Raw genomic sequence first — 17,986 nt, 5'->3', positions numbered from 1 at the left:
CTTAGATATATCTAGGGCTACTGCTGTCCCCTCCCCTGTCTTATCCAGTGCATGGTATATACGTCCAGAGATTACAGTTAGCATATCTGCAGTGGAATGGACTTGCCTAAATCCATATTGTTGGTTGCACAGAAGTTTAGTAGCTATAAGGTGGTGGACTAGAGCTTGATTAATTATGGACTCAAATATTTTGGTGAAAAGAGGGAGGAGGCTAATGAAGCAATAATTTAATGGGCCAGTTCTTTTGCCAGAATTCTTGTAAACTGGTAGCACAGAAACAGTTTTCCAGAAAGCATGATTCGTTGCAGCATTTGTCCAGAAAGCATGATTCGTTGCAGCATTTGTCCAGAAAGCATGATTCGTTACAGCATTTGTCCAGAAAGCATGATTCGTTGCAGCATTTGTCCAGAAAGCATGATTCGTTGCAGCATTTGTCCAGAAAGCATGATTCGTTACAGCATTTGTCCGGAAAGCATGATTCGTTGCAGCATTTGTCCAGAAAGCATGATTCGTTGCAGCATTTGTCCGGAAAGCATGATTCGTTACAGCATTTGTCCAGAAAGCATGATTCGTTGCAGCATTTGTCCAGAAAGCATGATTCGTTACAGCATTTGTCCAGAAAGCATGATTCGTTACAGCATTTGTCCAGAAAGCATGATTCGTTACAGCATTTGTCCGGAAAGCATGATTCGTTGCAGCATTTGTCCGGAAAGCATGATTCGTTGCAGCATTTGTCCGGAAAGCATGATTCGTTGCAGCATTTGTCCAGAAAGCATGATTCGTTACAGCATTTGTCCAGAAAGCATGATTCGTTGCAGCATTTGTCCAGAAAGCATGATTCGTTGCAGCATTTGTCCAGAAAGCATGATTCGTTACAGCATTTGTCCGGAAAGCATGATTCGTTGCAGCATTTGTCCAGAAAGCATGATTCGTTACAGCATTTGTCCGGAAAGCATGATTCGTTACAGCATTTGTCCAGAAAGCATGATTCGTTACAGCATTTGTCCGGAAAGCATGATTCGTTGCAGCATTTGTCCGGAAAGCATGATTCGTTGCAGCATTTGTCCGGAAAGCATGATTCGTTAAAGCATTTGTCCGGAAAGCATGATTCGTTACAGCATTTGTCCGGAAAGCATGATTCGTTGCAGCATTTGTCCAGAAAGCATGATTCGTTGCAGCATTTGTCCAGAAAGCATGATTCGTTACAGCATTTGTCCGGAAAGCATGATTCGTTACAGCATTTGTCCAGAAAGCATGATTCGTTGCAGCATTTGTCCAGAAAGCATGATTCGTTGCAGCATTTGTCCAGAAAGCATGATTCGTTACAGCATTTGTCCGGAAAGCATGATTCGTTGCAGCATTTGTCCAGAAAGCATGATTCGTTGCAGCATTTGTCCGGAAAGCATGATTCGTTGCAGCATTTGTCCGGAAAGCATGATTCGTTGCAGCATTTGTCCAGAAAGCATGATTCGTTGCAGCATTTGTCCGGAAAGCATGATTCGTTGCAGCATTTGTCCGGAAAGCATGATTCGTTGCAGCATTTGTCCAGAAAGCATGATTCGTTGCAGCATTTGTCCAGAAAGCATGATTCGTTGCAGCATTTGTCCAGAAAGCATGATTCGTTGCAGCATTTGTCCGGAAAGCATGATTCGTTACAGCATTTGTCCAGAAAGCATGATTCGTTGCAGCATTTGTCCGGAAAGCATGATTCGTTGCAGCATTTGTCCAGAAAGCATGATTCGTTGCAGCATTTGTCCGGAAAGCATGATTCGTTGCAGCATTTGTCCGGAAAGCATGATTCGTTGCAGCATTTGTCCGGAAAGCATGATTCGTTGCAGCATTTGTCCGGAAAGCATGATTCGTTGCAGCATTTGTCCGGAAAGCATGATTCGTTGCAGCATTTGTCCGGAAAGCATGATTCGTTACAGCATTTGTCCAGAAAGCATGATTCGTTGCAGCATTTGTCCAGAAAGCATGATTCGTTGCAGCATTTGTCCGGAAAGCATGATTCGTTACAGCATTTGTCCGGAAAGCATGATTCGTTGCAGCATTTGTCCGGAAAGCATGATTCGTTGCAGCATTTGTCCGGAAAGCATGATTCGTTGCAGCATTTGTCCAGAAAGCATGATTCGTTACAGCATTTGTCCAGAAAGCATGATTCGTTGCAGCATTTGTCCGGAAAGCATGATTCGTTGCAGCATTTGTCCGGAAAGCATGATTCGTTACAGCATTTGTCCGGAAAGCATGATTCGTTGCAGCATTTGTCCAGAAAGCATGATTCGTTGCAGCATTTGTCCAGAAAGCATGATTCGTTGCAGCATTTGTCCGGAAAGCATGATTCGTTACAGCATTTGTCCGGAAAGCATGATTCGTTGCAGCATTTGTCCAGAAAGCATGATTCGTTGCAGCATTTGTCCAGAAAGCATGATTCGTTGCAGCATTTGTCCGGAAAGCATGATTCGTTTCAGCATTTGTCCAGAAAGCATGATTCGTTACAGCATTTGTCCGGAAAGCATGATTCGTTGCAGCATTTGTCCAGAAAGCATGATTCGTTGCAGCATTTGTCCAGAAAGCATGATTCGTTACAGCATTTGTCCGGAAAGCATGATTCGTTGCAGCATTTGTCCGGAAAGCATGATTCGTTGCAGCATTTGTCCGGAAAGCATGATTCGTTGCAGCATTTGTCCGGAAAGCATGATTCGTTGCAGCATTTGTCCAGAAAGCATGATTCGTTACAGCATTTGTCCGGAAAGCATGATTCGTTACAGCATTTGTCCGGAAAGCATGATTCGTTACAGCATTTGTCCGGAAAGCATGATTCGTTACAGCATTTGTCCGGAAAGCATGATTCGTTGCAGCATTTGTCCAGAAAGCATGATTCGTTGCAGCATTTGTCCAGAAAGCATGATTCGTTACAGCATTTGTCCGGAAAGCATGATTCGTTACAGCATTTGTCCAGAAAGCATGATTCGTTGCAGCATTTGTCCAGAAAGCATGATTCGTTGCAGCATTTGTCCAGAAAGCATGATTCGTTACAGCATTTGTCCGGAAAGCATGATTCGTTGCAGCATTTGTCCAGAAAGCATGATTCGTTGCAGCATTTGTCCGGAAAGCATGATTCGTTGCAGCATTTGTCCGGAAAGCATGATTCGTTGCAGCATTTGTCCAGAAAGCATGATTCGTTGCAGCATTTGTCCGGAAAGCATGATTCGTTGCAGCATTTGTCCGGAAAGCATGATTCGTTGCAGCATTTGTCCAGAAAGCATGATTCGTTGCAGCATTTGTCCAGAAAGCATGATTCGTTGCAGCATTTGTCCGGAAAGCATGATTCGTTACAGCATTTGTCCAGAAAGCATGATTCGTTGCAGCATTTGTCCGGAAAGCATGATTCGTTGCAGCATTTGTCCAGAAAGCATGATTCGTTACAGCATTTGTCCGGAAAGCATGATTCGTTGCAGCATTTGTCCGGAAAGCATGATTCGTTGCAGCATTTGTCCGGAAAGCATGATTCGTTGCAGCATTTGTCCGGAAAGCATGATTCGTTGCAGCATTTGTCCGGAAAGCATGATTCGTTGCAGCATTTGTCCAGAAAGCATGATTCGTTGCAGCATTTGTCCGGAAAGCATGATTCGTTGCAGCATTTGTCCGGAAAGCATGATTCGTTACAGCATTTGTCCAGAAAGCATGATTCGTTGCAGCATTTGTCCGGAAAGCATGATTCGTTGCAGCATTTGTCCAGAAAGCATGATTCGTTGCAGCATTTGTCCGGAAAGCATGATTCGTTGCAGCATTTGTCCAGAAAGCATGATTCGTTACAGCATTTGTCCGGAAAGCATGATTTGTTGCAGCATTTGTCCAGAAAGCATGATTCGTTGCAGCATTTGTCTAGAAAGCATGATTCGTTACAGCATTTGTCCGGAAAGCATGATTCGTTACAGCATTTGTCCAGAAAGCATGATTCGTTGCAGCATTTGTCCAGAAAGCATGATTCGTTGCAGCATTTGTCCGGAAAGCATGATTCGTTACAGCATTTGTCCGGAAAGCATGATTCGTTGCAGCATTTGTCCGGAAAGCATGATTCGTTGCAGCATTTGTCCGGAAAGCATGATTCGTTGCAGCATTTGTCCAGAAAGCATGATTCGTTACAGCATTTGTCCAGAAAGCATGATTCGTTGCAGCATTTGTCCGGAAAGCATGATCCGTTGCAGCATTTGTCCGGAAAGCATGATTCGTTACAGCATTTGTCCGGAAAGCATGATTCGTTGCAGCATTTGTCCAGAAAGCATGATTCGTTGCAGCATTTGTCCAGAAAGCATGATTCGTTGCAGCATTTGTCCGGAAAGCATGATTCGTTACAGCATTTGTCCGGAAAGCATGATTCGTTGCAGCATTTGTCCAGAAAGCATGATTCGTTGCAGCATTTGTCCAGAAAGCATGATTCGTTGCAGCATTTGTCCGGAAAGCATGATTCGTTGCAGCATTTGTCCAGAAAGCATGATTCGTTACAGCATTTGTCCGGAAAGCATGATTCGTTGCAGCATTTGTCCAGAAAGCATGATTCGTTGCAGCATTTGTCCAGAAAGCATGATTCGTTACAGCATTTGTCCGGAAAGCATGATTCGTTGCAGCATTTGTCCGGAAAGCATGATTCGTTGCAGCATTTGTCCGGAAAGCATGATTCGTTGCAGCATTTGTCCGGAAAGCATGATTCGTTGCAGCATTTGTCCAGAAAGCATGATTCGTTACAGCATTTGTCCGGAAAGCATGATTCGTTACAGCATTTGTCCGGAAAGCATGATTCGTTACAGCATTTGTCCGGAAAGCATGATTCGTTACAGCATTTGTCCGGAAAGCATGATTCGTTGCAGCATTTGTCCAGAAAGCATGATTCGTTGCAGCATTTGTCCAGAAAGCATGATTCGTTACAGCATTTGTCCGGAAAGCATGATTCGTTACAGCATTTGTCCAGAAAGCATGATTCGTTGCAGCATTTGTCCAGAAAGCATGATTCGTTGCAGCATTTGTCCAGAAAGCATGATTCGTTACAGCATTTGTCCGGAAAGCATGATTCGTTGCAGCATTTGTCCAGAAAGCATGATTCGTTGCAGCATTTGTCCGGAAAGCATGATTCGTTGCAGCATTTGTCCGGAAAGCATGATTCGTTGCAGCATTTGTCCGGAAAGCATGATTCGTTGCAGCATTTGTCCGGAAAGCATGATTCGTTGCAGCATTTGTCCAGAAAGCATGATTCGTTACAGCATTTGTCCAGAAAGCATGATTCGTTGCAGCATTTGTCCGGAAAGCATGATTCGTTGCAGCATTTGTCCGGAAAGCATGATTCGTTACAGCATTTGTCCGGAAAGCATGATACGTTGCAGCATTTGTCCAGAAAGCATGATTCGTTGCAGCATTTGTCCAGAAAGCATGATTCGTTGCAGCATTTGTCCGGAAAGCATGATTCGTTACAGCATTTGTCCGGAAAGCATGATTCGTTGCAGCATTTGTCCAGAAAGCATGATTCGTTGCAGCATTTGTCCAGAAAGCATGATTCGTTGCAGCATTTGTCCGGAAAGCATGATTCGTTGCAGCATTTGTCCAGAAAGCATGATTCGTTACAGCATTTGTCCGGAAAGCATGATTCGTTGCAGCATTTGTCCAGAAAGCATGATTCGTTGCAGCATTTGTCCAGAAAGCATGATTCGTTACAGCATTTGTCCGGAAAGCATGATTCGTTGCAGCATTTGTCCGGAAAGCATGATTCGTTGCAGCATTTGTCCAGAAAGCATGATTCGTTACAGCATTTGTCCAGAAAGCATGATTCGTTACAGCTTTTGTCCAGAAAGCATGATTCGTTGCAGCATTTGTCCGGAAAGCATGATTCGTTGCAGCATTTGTCCGGAAAGCATGATTCGTTGCAGCATTTGTCCGGAAAGCATGATTCGTTGCAGCATTTGTCCAGAAAGCATGATTCGTTACAGCATTTGTCCGGAAAGCATGATTCGTTACAGCATTTGTCCGGAAAGCATGATTCGTTGCAGCATTTGTCCAGAAAGCATGATTCGTTACAGCATTTGTCCAGAAAGCATGATTCGTTACAGCATTTGTCCAGAAAGCATGATTCGTTGCAGCATTTGTCCAGAAAGCATGATTCGTTACAGCATTTGTCCGGAAAGCATGATTCGTTGCAGCATTTGTCCAGAAAGCATGATTCGTTGCAGCATTTGTCCAGAAAGCATGATTCGTTACAGCATTTGTCCAGAAAGCATGATTCGTTGCAGCATTTGTCCAGAAAGCATGATTCGTTACAGCATTTGTCCGGAAAGCATGATTCGTTACAGCATTTGTCCAGAAAGCATGATTCGTTGCAGCATTTGTCCAGAAAGCATGATTCGTTGCAGCATTTGTCCAGAAAGCATGATTCGTTACAGCATTTGTCCGGAAAGCATGATTCGTTACAGCATTTGTCCAGAAAGCATGATTCGTTGCAGCATTTTTGTCCGGAAAGCATGATTCGTTGCAGCATTTGTCCAGAAAGCATGATTCGTTACAGCATTTGTCCAGAAAGCATGATTCGTTGCAGCATTTGTCCAGAAAGCATGATTCGTTACAGCATTTGTCCAGAAAGCATGATTCGTTACAGCATTTGTCCAGAAAGCATGATTCGTTACAGCATTTGTCCGGAAAGCATGATTCGTTGCAGCATTTGTCCGGAAAGCATGATTCGTTGCAGCATTTGTCCAGAAAGCATGATTCGTTTCAGCATTTGTCCGGAAAGCATGATTCGTTACAGCATTTGTCCAGAAAGCATGATTCGTTGCAGCATTTGTCCGGAAAGCATGATTCGTTGCAGCATTTGTCCGGAAAGCATGATTCGTTGCAGCATTTGTCCGGAAAGCATGATTCGTTGCAGCATTTGTCCAGAAAGCATGATTCGTTACAGCATTTGTCCAGAAAGCATGATTCGTTGCAGCATTTGTCCAGAAAGCATGATTCGTTACAGCATTTGTCCAGAAAGCATGATTCGTTACAGCATTTGTCCAGAAAGCATGATTCGTTACAGCATTTGTCCGGAAAGCATGATTCGTTGCAGCATTTGTCCGGAAAGCATGATTCGTTGCAGCATTTGTCCAGAAAGCATGATTCGTTTCAGCATTTGTCCGGAAAGCATGATTCGTTACAGCATTTGTCCAGAAAGCATGATTCGTTGCAGCATTTGTCCGGAAAGCATGATTCGTTGCAGCATTTGTCCGGAAAGCATGATTCGTTGCAGCATTTGTCCGGAAAGCATGATTCGTTGCAGCATTTGTCCAGAAAGCATGATTCGTTACAGCATTGGTCCGGAAAGCATGATTCGTTACAGCATTTGTCCGGAAAGCATGATTCGTTGCAGCATTTGTCCAGAAAGCATGATTCGTTGCAGCATTTGTCCAGAAAGCATGATTCGTTACAGCATTTGTCCGGAAAGCATGATTCGTTGCAGCATTTGTCCAGAAAGCATGATTCGTTGCAGCATTTGTCCAGAAAGCATGATTCGTTACAGCATTTGTCCAGAAAGCATGATTCGTTGCAGCATTTGTCCAGAAAGCATGATTCGTTGCAGCATTTGTCCAGAAAGCATGATTCGTTGCAGCATTTGTCCAGAAAGCATGATTCGTTGCAGCATTTGTTCGGAAAGCATGATTCGTTGCAGCATTTGTCCAGAAAGCATGATTCGTTGCAGCATTTGTCCAGAAAGCATGATTCGTTACAGCATTTGTCCGGAAAACATGGTTCGTTACAGCATTTGTCCGGAAAGCATGATTCATTACAGCATTTGTTGAAGAGTTTGGAGAGAACTGGAGCAACTGCAGTGGAGCATTTTTTTAATCATAAATCAAGGATAAGATCAGATCCACATGCTTTTGAGGTGTTTACGTTTTTTATGATATCATGTACTTGAGAAAGAGTGATTTTCAGATTATCTAGTGTGGTTTCTGTCTGCAAAGGAAAATCAGGGAGGGAGAGGTTTGCTAGGTCTAAAGTAGAGTTTGAGACAAACAGATGGGCAAGCATGTTAACTTTCTCAGTTGCCGTGCAAACAATCTCATGATTGTTGGATAGTGGGGGAATCGTTAACTGTCCATTATTTACTACATTATCCTCTACCGTTCACCTACCACTCAGGACTGGATCTAATTAATTATATTAATTACATCTCTGCTAGTATTGACACACCACTTTCCTCAGATCTAAACGCCAAATTTGGGGATTTTAATGTTCACCAAACGATTAGCTAGATTTTTTGAGCTTCAAGACTCAAACAATAACACATATAGCTTCTTAATTATCCATTCTCTTACACAAATCATCTCCTTCCTGACCCGCCTCTCAAATCATGAGAGCTACCAAGCCTCATGACCTGACAACCCTGTCTTAAGCTTGTATAACAAATATTCATAACCCACTCAGAAATGCTGATCACCTCATAATAATAGTTGGTAGCACTGTACAGAAGTGCCATTACTCAAAACCACAAAATATTACTAACATGCTGATTAGGAATTCCTTGTAGATGCAGTAAAACGTTTCTCTCTTTACTATGTGAGGCGGTAAGTGAATTAGACAAAGCAGACATAGAAGCATTTATTCCCATATGTAAATTCTATAGTGAACATCACTCTATGCAAGTATTCACTTTGAACTGTGCAGTCACTATTGTATATAGGCGCCTAGCATTTTGCTGTTTCAACCGCCATAAGTAATTTGAAAATAAGCAAAATTTTATGTTATTTTATTTTAAATTTTTTTATAATCCTTTGAGATGAAGCTTCATAATTCATTTTTTTTTTTGCAGACTGTTATCCTCATCTTCGTTGTTGTTGTTGTTGTTGTTTAACCACGTTTCGCCCAACTCATCCTCTGACCTTCTTCAGAGGGTTAACTGACACGAGATAAGAATGATGAGTCTTGTAACTATATCTCCAGTAATTACTACATTCAACATAAATGGAAGGCAGTAATTACTGAGGACTCAATTACAATACTCAGCATTCTGATCCCGTTGCGGTTAACCACCTGAAGAAGGCCAGAGGATGAGTTGGACGAAACGTGGTGAAACAACAACAACAATGAAGATGAGGATAACAGTCCGCAAAAAAAAAAAAAAAAAAAAAAATGAATATACAAAGCAAAATTTTGTTGCATCAGGAAACCAGCGTAGGAGTTTAATAGCTAAGAGTAGGTATGCTAAAATCAGTAGAAATCACACTAAATCACAAAAATGAGGGATTTTGTGATTTCTGAAAATTTATAATAATGTGTTGAACACTAGGTAATCAATAATTCCCCCACTATTCAACCACCATGAAGTTGTGTTCAAAACAACAGACAAGTATGAATTACTTTTCCAGCGGTAAACCGTAAACTCCACCTTGGTCTCTGCAAACTACTAGATTACACCTTCTCATGTTCTGGTTAAAAAACTTCAACACGCTCAAAGCATTTGGACCAGATCTTATCCTTGTTATAGTAATAAAGAAATGCTCTGTTAAACTGGACTTTGGCCTCTTTAAATTCTACTCGTAATCAGAAATGATACCATAGAAACAGATGAACATACGCTGAACATCTGTAATCAGTGATTAAGTTATATTCAAATAATACTGTTACAATTAAGGTCCATACATCCATATAGACAGCCTCAATAAACTCATGACTATCCCCAAAAGAGACACTTGAGAGAAATTGCCAGGTGATGAAAGCGGTGATTATTGGTTTTCATTTTTACGAACTGTCTCCATTTCAATGTTTGAATGGGTTGTGAGAACGATTTTTATACAGTAAAAGTTTGCCCATGTTAATAAAACCACCGTACATCTCTGGAATATATAATGTATAGTTTTTAAATAAATAATCTATGTATTTTTTCAAGCACTTTGTTTGATAGTCCATTGACATCCTCCGTTTCATGAAACCAGTAGAAACTTAGCCTGCAGAGCCAAAGATACCAAGTATACCTGTTCTTCAGTCGATGATAACATCGACTGAAGAACAGGTGAGTGAAGCTATTGATATACTAAAGTGTAGTGTTCTTTGAAAAAAAAATGCTTTTATTTATGCAATTGAGCACTCTGATCGTTCCTCCTATAGTAAAAGCACAGTGCATTATATATATATATATATATATATATATATATATATATATATATATATATATATATATATATATATATATTATTCAAAGACACACGGAAAGACAGTTCTTATTATAAGAAGTTAAATGTATAATTTTAACTGTTTTAAAACAATTTCTCTTTTTACTCTTCGAAATTAATAATAAAAAAGTCACGATAAAAAAATCTGATGATTTTTCATAAAAATATTTGTATCTTAAATGTGATTTCAATTGCATTTTGTCTGTTTACTCAAATTTTCAAATTTTTTAAAGATGATTCCCAGAACTTTTGCAAAATTCGGGCACACACACACACACACACACACACACACACACACACACACACACACACACACACACACACACACACACACACACACACACGATATATTAACTGATATATCACACAGGATTAGTGCATTTCTTTGTTTCTAGAGCAATAGCTCTTGACATATCAAAGGCTTTTGATAGATTTAGACATAAAGGTCTACTTCACAAGATCACCAGCTATGAAATAGCTAGAAATGTCCTCTCAATTATTAAATCATTTCTCTCCGATAGGTTCATAAGAGTAATCGTTAATGGGCAGAAATCAAACATTCATAGTATTAATGCTGGCGTCCCTCTAGGTTCTATCGTGGGTCCAACTCTCTTCCTGATCTTCATAAATCACATTCTTAAATCATTCGTAGACATTTATGTAGACGACACCACAATCTATGGCAACACTTCAAAGGCCAGTAATAACCAAGATCTTTCTGATTCTCTCTCTTCTGATGCAAGGTGGGTGGGAAATTTTAATGCATCGAAAACCAAGCTTTTCTCCTTTCATCATAATCGCTCTAACCCCCATCATGCCCCAATTGAAATAAATGGCTTTTGTCTTGGGGAGGCTCCATGTCTTGATAAGCTTCTGGGACTGACCTCCATTCCTAATCTGAAATGGAACATATACATCAAATCTATTGCCAAGATTGCTGGAAAAATGAAGGGATCACTTTATCACTCCAGAAAGTATCTCACTGCCGACGCAACCTGTATAAGATCTAGATGCACACTAAAATGGAGTACTGCTGCTAAATATGGCCAGGAGCTGCTTTGAAAGAGTTCAAAACCGGCTTTGAAACCTAGTAGGTGATGCCCTTTTCTCTTCCCTGCAACCTTTTTCCTACAAGAGAGACGTCACGAGCCTATCTCTGCTCTATCGCTATTTTCATGACAAATGTTCGACTGTCAAACTTTCATAAAAACACTCGACTAGCTACAACCACTACATATGATTTCTGCTACTCTCTATCTGTGTCTAAATCTAAATGCAGATCCATGAACAAAGTTTTTTTCTAATACTGCCCACCTTTGGAACTGTTCTGCTGGCCTGCTTCCTAGTTGAATACAACATGGTAGCCTTCCAATCCAATGTAAACAAGTTCTTGTTGAGCCGTCCCCATAAATAATCAAATTGTACTCAATTTACGTTATTTATGATTACTACACTGCCACATTACATTCATTAAATATTTATCCTCGAGTAGCCTTTATGCCTTGATAAGCGGTGACTCCCAAGTGATATATATATATATATATATATATATATATATAATAAAATACGCATCAAGTGCGCTTGAAACCAAATCATAACGTAATATTAGGAAAATAAACAAATATTTTACAAACAGACTTCCTTCTCAAAATTTACAACATGGCAAGGAAGAAAAAAAGGAAAAAAAAAAGAAACAAAAGAACACACTGAAGATAGAGTCTACCTCTGAAATATATTTGTGATAAATTTCAAACAAGTAAAATATTTGTTAAGTTTCCTAATATTTTGTTGTGATTTGGCTTTCAAGCGCACTTGATGCGTATTTTTTTTAAAAATTCAAATTAAAACAACGTTTCCATTGAACTCTCATTCTTGATGATATATACATATATATACACATACACACACACACACACACACACAGATATATATATATATATATATATATATATATATATATATATATATATATATATATATTTATTTACCAGTGGTGAAAAAACCGGACTAGAGTGCTCAATGTGTAGTCAGAGCAGTATATAGGAAATTTATTACTGTGAGTCCAGAATGAGTTTACAAATTGTTTCAGCTAGAGGAAAATCCTCAAAGAGAGGAAAAAAATCCAACTAGCATCGTCAGAATTCATAGATGGACTAAGTTATAAAGTCAAATAAGAATGGAAAAATCATAGATAAAGGGGAGTTAGAAAAGAAGGGGGGAGTAGTAGGGAGAGGACGTTGGAGTTTAAAGTAGTAGGAGTGTATTAAATAAGAGAGGGTTTATAATTAAATATTAATTATGTGTAAATTCTTATATACGTTTTTTTAACGGTTTAAACTTAAAAGACGCTACTTTTATTGATAACGGCAGAAGTAACAGTTAATTAAAAATATCACCATGGCAACAGGTTGGAGAGTTAATGTTAGTGAAGGAACGGGTTGAAAATGGGGGTTAAAGTAATTTAGCCGGGCGGGGAGAGATTGAAAGATATTTATTGTTTATAAAAGAAAAGGAAAAATAAGTTAATGAATTATACTTTACAGGTTTATTTTGATAATATAATGATATATATAATTAAATATAATATATATATAAATAAATTAGCCGGGCAGGTAGAAATTATACGTTACAGGTTTATTTTAATAAAATAAAATAAAATAGGTGAAAGCTTAAGTAAGTAACTTAAATAATAGATTTAAAAAAAAAAAAAATTTTAATAAGTAACACACAAATATAAGCACACGCATAAATATGAACAGCAAATGCACATACATAAATGGGGGAAAAGCACATGCGTGATTACACACATATATATATATATATATATATATATATATATATATATATATATACATATATATAAACATACATACATATACACAAACACACATATATATATATATATGCACACATACACAGATACATAAAAATAGAAAAAAGGCTTAGCACAAACTCATCTAACTCCAGCATTTTTAACCTACACAAACCCTTCTTTGAAAATGCTTTAAAGGAATCTGGATATTCCAACCCTAATATTTCATACTTGGACCCTAATAAACCCAACAATACAAATAGGAATAACAGATCCCGCAAAGTCCTTTGGTTTAACCCTCCCTATAATAATATGATAAAAACTAAATTAGGTAAAAAAATTCTTCATGCTTCTTAATCACCATTTCCCCCCTAGCAATATTCTACATAAAATTTTTAATAAGAACACTATTAACCTTAGCTACAGTTGCACAAATAATCTAGAAAATAAAATTAAAAAACACAACAATAAAATACTAAATAACCACAACTATAATAACAATGGTCAAAATAACTGTAACTGCCTTAACAAACCCCAATGCCCGCTCCAGCAAAATTGTCTCTCAACAAATGTGGTTTACAAAGCAACTATTACCCCTGCTGAAGACCCACAAAACAAAAAATTTTACATTGGCCTCTCAAGCACTACGTTCAAAGACAGATTTAGAGTGCATAAATGCTCCCTAAATAACCCCAACCACCCCAATAGTACTTCATTAACTAACCACTACCTACTACTTACCGGAAACAATCTCACCCCAATTATTAGCTGGAAAATTCTTAATAGAGCTAGTACCTGTAAATCACTAAATTCCCCATGTTATTTATGCTTAACTGAAAAATTACTGATTATTAATTTTAGAGATAGAGATAAACTTCTAAATAAAAAAACTGAAACCTCACTTAATTGTAAACATTATAAATTCCACCTCTTAAGCAACTTCTCACCCTTCTAATAATAACTATAACCCACCCCTAAAATCTAACACTTACGAATTACACACACCCTATTTACAACCTAAACTATATAGTCCCCCAGACATTCTAAAAGAACCCCTCCACAGAACCCCCACCTATTTATCCCACCACTTTTTAGCTGCATCTCTCTTTACCTAACTCATTTTTGTACACCCCCTTTGCCTTAATCACTCCTTATGTCATTATTTAAAGGTTCTCGCCGCATAGTTTCTTATTGGCTATTTCCATGGTTAGGTCTTGATTTCTAATGTTTTAATTACGTACTTATCACAATTGGTATCCTCTTACTTGCCTCTCGGTCTATTATCTACTTGTTAACAACTAATCATTTACTTACCTTCTATTTTAATTAATTATTTAATTTACCATCTACATATAACATATATAATACACTTTTCTCTTATATTTACCTCTTACTATTTCTTTCAATAATAATTATCATATTTTTTAACACGAAGCTTATTTACATATATTTACGTTTTTGTGTTTGTACATATACTCAAGCACATGCTCCTTCCCCATTGATGTGTGTACATTTTTTACATGTGTACTCATGTGTATGTATTTGTGTGTTTTTGTTATCTACTTACTATAAACATTTTATTAATAATTATATTAATTTTTATTATTTAATTAACTTACTGATATCCTTACTTTTTTTACTTTATTAAATAAACCTATAACGTATAATTCACCTATTTACCCTTCTATTTCCCCTTTCTTTCTTTCAACTTAACGCCCAACAATTCAAAAAATTATAAATAATAAATTAAAAACAAAAAATTAATTTTTTAATCTCTCCCTGCCCAGCTAATTTATATATATATATATATATATATATATATATATATATATATATATATATATATATATATATATATAGTTCTGTGTATGTGTGTGTATGTGTGTATGTGTGTATGTGTGTGTGTATGTGTGTATGTGTGTGTATATATATGTATATGTGTGTGTATGTATGTATATGTATATATATATATATGTATATGTATGTATATATATGTGTATTTGTATTTGGATGCGTATCTTCTACATGTGTGTATATATGTATGTGTTTATATATATATGTATTTGTATTTGTGTGCGTATCTTCTACATGTGTATTTGTGTGTGTGTGTGTTTTCGGTGTGTATCTCCCTAATAATTTTATGAATTTATTATTACTTGATTAACTTACGGATATTCTTACCTATTTCTATATTAGTAAAATAAACTTGTAACTTATAATTCATTAATTTATATTTTTTCCTTCTCTCTTTCCTTCAACTACAACGCCCGAAAATTTAAAAATTATTTATAAAATATTTTTCAATTCTCCCCCCTCCCAGCTAATTTATATTTATATATATATATATATATGTATGTATATGTATATGTATATATATGCATATGTATGTGTAAGTGTGTGCATCTGGATGTATGTGTATTTACATACATGTTTTTATATGTATATATGCGTGTATTTTTACATATCTGTGTATGTGTGCATATATATATATGTGTTTGTGTATGTGTATGTATGTTTATATATATATGTATATATATATATATATATATATATATATATATATATATATATATGTGTATGTATGTGTAATCACGCATGTGCTTTCCCCCATTTACGTATGTGCATTTGCTGTTCATATTTATGCGTGTGCTTGTATTTGTGTGTTACTTATTAAAAATGTTTTTTTTTTTTAAATCTATTATTTAAGTTACTTACTTAAGCTTTCATCTATTTTATTTTATTTTATTAAAATAAACCTGTAACGTATAATTTCTACCTGCCCCGCTAATTTATTTATATATATATTATATTTAATTATATATATCATTATATTATCAAAATAAACCTGTAAAGTATAATTCATTAACTTATTTTTCCTTTTCTTTTATAAACAATAAATATCTTTCAATCTCTCCCCGCTCGGCTAAATTACTTTAAACCCCATTTTCAACCCGTTCCTTCACTAACATTAACTCTCCAACCTGTTGCCATGGTGATATTTTTAATTAACTGTTACTTCTGCCGTTATCAATAAAAGTAGCGTCTTTTAAGTTTAAACCGTTAAAAAAACGTATATAAGAATTTACACATAATTAATATTTAATTATAAACCCTCTCTTATTTAATACACTCCTACTATTTTAAACTCCAACGTCCTCTCCCTACTACTCCCCCTTCTTTTCTAACTCCCCTTTATCTATGATTTTTCCATTCTTATTTGACTTTATAACTTAGTCCATCTATGAATTCTGACGATACTAGTTGGATTTTTTCCTCTTTTTGAGGATTTTCCTCTAGCTGAAACAATTTGTAAACTCATTCTGGACTCACAGTAATAAATTTCTTATATATATATATATATATATATATATATATATATATATATATATATATATATATATATATATATATATTAGCTATACACTCCGGCATTGTCCGATCTTACAATATGCTTAATTATGATATTTTGATTTATGCAAATTGTATATGTATTATTATAAAATAAATCCTCTATTGATTATTATTTATCATGATGGATTAATTCGTAAAAAATAAAAAAAATTAATAAAGACAATTTTTGGATCAGATATTTTTAATTTTTGATGAATTTCTGTACAAAACATATCTAAGAACCTTTACCTTTGTGTGAAATTTGCAAAAGATAGACTCGGCCGTTTTGGAACCTATGAGGAACTTACACACTCTCACACACACATAGTATGACTTTTATATAATAGTAGAGATATAGATATTTAAACTTGGAAAATGTCTGCCATTATCGATGGACTTAGAGTACTATATAATAGCTAAAAAACTGATTTATTCAAATCATAAAGGATTAAAGAAAGAAAAAATGAGAGACATTTGACAGCATTATTTGAGAGAAAGAGAGAGAGAAAGAAAGAGAGAGTGAGAGAGACAGAGAAAGAGAGAGGGAGATAAAGAGAAAGGGAGAGAAAGAAAGGGAGAGAGAGAGAGAGAGAGAGAGAGAGAGAGAGAGAGAGCACGTGTACGAATATAAAGTTTTATGCATTATTCTTGGCATTAATGTGAATATCGGCTGTTCAAGATAAAAGAGAAAGCCGAAAACAAAAAGACAACACCAAAACAAAGATGGCCGTTAATCTCTGCTGTTTGTTACTATGCCAATTGTAAAAGTAAATAAAGGCCTCGAAGCAACAAATGATCCTAATACGATTTAATGATCACAAGCAGACGAATATGATGAAAAGGAAAGTTTCCTGGTTGGCTGGACCATAATAACTAAAATTAGAATGCACTCTTCAGGAATCAAAGGCTAAACACTACGAGAATAAGGAGTACGGAAAACGAAAAAGAAATATTTAAAAAGTTAAATAAAACTAAATAAAACGTCATTTGCCTGAAAATAATTAATTTTGTATGTGTGGATTTGATTCTTAAAATTATCAAAATCTTAGTGCTCCAATAAAAAAATTGAAAAGCTATTTTTTTTAAATATAGTTTTATCTAAAGGCAAGCAGATGTAAGTTTCGGTTCATACACATGAATATAATACATGAATATAATATTACATGTGATGACTTATTGCATCATCATCATCATCATCATCATCATCATCATCATCATCATCATCATCATCATCATCGTCATCGTCGTCGTCGTCGTCGTCGGCGGCGGCGTTGGCGTCGGCGGCATTGTCATTGTCATTATCATTGCCAGTATAATATCCTTTATATATGTTGTCATGTGTTACACAGTTTTTAAAAATTAACTTTCAAAGTAACCCTGACCATGTCTTTATCCTTCTTTCTCTCAAGTCTATCCTTATCACAGGTAGGAGAACATGGGTTTCTACCCATGTTCTCCTACCATTTGAGCTAACCTTGCTATTCTACACCTACAAACCCAAGAACCCTCACACATTTTTCCAGGTGGTCATAAATTCACAAGTCTACACTTTTGCATACATCTCTCTACACTCTCTAGATTTAATTTTCCT

The 17,986-nt window shown here is 36.6% G+C and overlaps 1 protein-coding gene across 1 annotated transcript in view; it reads right to left on the bottom strand.

The window, feature by feature from the left end:
• LOC145268182 (TOG array regulator of axonemal microtubules protein 1-like) overlaps nucleotides 1–17,986 on the bottom strand; it is a 156,204-nt gene that overhangs the window by 79,018 nt on the left and 59,200 nt on the right. The window lies entirely within an intron of this gene.

Source organism: Euprymna scolopes, chromosome 43 (genome assembly GCF_053919585.1).
Source record: "Euprymna scolopes isolate OS-2025 chromosome 43, ASM5391958v1, whole genome shotgun sequence".
Taxonomy (NCBI): domain Eukaryota; kingdom Metazoa; phylum Mollusca; class Cephalopoda; order Sepiida; family Sepiolidae; genus Euprymna; species Euprymna scolopes.
The sequence above is the reverse complement of the archived record's forward strand: the minus strand, read 5'-3'. Positions and strand labels throughout refer to the sequence as shown.